This window comes from Seriola lalandi, unplaced genomic scaffold (genome assembly GCF_002814215.2).
Source record: "Seriola lalandi dorsalis isolate HSWRI2012SDOR001 ecotype SW California unplaced genomic scaffold, Sedor1 jcf7180002054609, whole genome shotgun sequence".
NCBI lineage: Eukaryota > Metazoa > Chordata > Actinopteri > Carangiformes > Carangidae > Seriola > Seriola lalandi.
In genome coordinates this window covers 676,746-678,877 of record NW_019525162.1, presented here as the reverse complement: position 1 = coordinate 678,877, position 2,132 = coordinate 676,746, and positions in this window count along the sequence as shown.

Here is a 2,132-nt window from a genome sequence, read left to right as displayed (position 1 = left end):
CAAATACAAAATAATATTGAGGTGAAAATAATCAGACACTCAACACACGTGGCAAGCACACACACAATGTGAAATCACCCAAAAATCCCAGGACACGGCACACAGAAGGAAGGGACACCACCACCCGAGTCACCAGCACCACCACCGGCCTGCAGCAACTGAGAGAAAAGAACAACAAATTAATACCAAAAATAATCACAAAATAAACATACAGAATGAGAACAAAATGGGCAGATAACTAAACTAAAACTGCCTGAAATGAAATAAACAATATTAAAAAAAAACACTCTACACCGTATTGCCACAGTCCTATGCACAATCCGATAGCTGTGTAAAGCAGCTGTCAGTCACCCGCAGCCCCAGCAGCAAGCACCGCACAGCAGTAAGAGCGGGAGGGAGAGCGTGGAGCGTGTAGCGGCCGACCAACCAAGGCCGAGCCGGTAACTGAGCGAGGATGGAGAGGCCCGCAGCAGCGCGGACAACAGCAGCAAACACAGCAAAGGAGCAAGCCAGCAAGCAGCTACGAACACGGAACAGGACACAAAGCAAGCAAACAGGAGACGAAACAGCAGCGGCTCAAGTCAGCTGGTGGTGACGTCACACCACCGGTGGATTCTGTCAGCTGATGACTTCCTAATATTTAAAAAAAACTAAATTAGCATTGCTACACTAAAACTGAAGAATTGTGGGAAGCAGCAACAACAAACGCTTATCTTTATAGAGTTCACACAGGCTTAAGGAGAGTGAGGGAGAGACGAGACCCGCACGGCTACCGGCATTCACCTGTAACCACACCAGCATTTAGCCAGCAGAGATGGCAGCAATGGCAGAGAGAGAGAAGGACACCTACCAATACAGAAGACGCTAAATGCAACCGCAAACACAGCCCACCGTTGCCGCTCTGAAGGGGCAAATAATTATCCGGTCCGGAAATTACGCAATGAGGGAGCGCAAGACAGAGCAGGTGACAGGCTGCCGCTTTTATATGATGCTGGACCAATTATCGGCTACCAACTGGCATCAATCAAGAGCAGCGCCCTCTATGCTGCTACATATACATGGCCCATAATGACATGAACAATCGCATGAGGAACTGAGAGGACAATTTACTATTAACATTAACAATGGCAGCCATAGTTAGGGCTGTGTGATACTGCAAAATTTGGTATCGATCCAATACCAAGTAAATACAGGACCAGTATTGCCGATACCGATACCGATACCGATACTTTTTACTACTACCATGTACTTTTGTGTAGGGGGGAGCAATGTATCATAATTTATTAAGTGAATGCATCATCAATATGCAAATTTGAATGAAAACTTGAATTTTCACGATTATTCAATTATTTTGTAAGTTTTCCTTTAATTAATCATGTTTATGATGATAATAAAACACAGGACAAAGTTTTCAGGCAAATAAAAATACTTTTATTAAGTAACTCAGAAATGTTTAGGCCTATAGAAAACTTAAAACTTAAACTTCCGTTTTGGGGTGGTAATCTGCATTTGAAATGAACAAACTGTGAAAATGTCTTAATTAACTCTTAAATGTACTAATTAAATTGTGCAAATATAAACAAAAGAAAATACTCCTACTGGCTCTCTGTCTTTTTGCCCTCCTGTGTCCTAGAAATTATCCCCTGAGAGTCCCATTTTGGGACCTGTCCCCTTGTTGAGAGCTACAGCTTTATAGGTTTTTGTTCAGAAACAATAACATGTTTACATTTTATCGTTTGCTCTGCAGCTCAGAGTTCTGGAGATGTGTATAAGAGACAGCCTTATGCTGCCCAAGGTGCCTACAAGACAGACAGCGTTTAATGCACAACCACAAAAATAAAAAGCAATAAAACACAGTAAGTAAAAGGAGTACACGTCTTTGCCGTTAGAGTAAATCCTGCCGACAACGCCAAGTGTCGCAGCGTCGAGCAGTGGGTCACACCAATCCAAATTCTATTTTAATTGCCTGACAACGCCACCTTGGGAATTTCACCCAAGGAATTATTCACCATTAACAATAATAGGACACAGGTTCGTTATACCCCAGGCAAGAGACATGAGTCCAAGTACTTACAACAAGAAATACACTTTATTTCAAAAATACTCTAAAAGACTATAAAATCCAACCATAC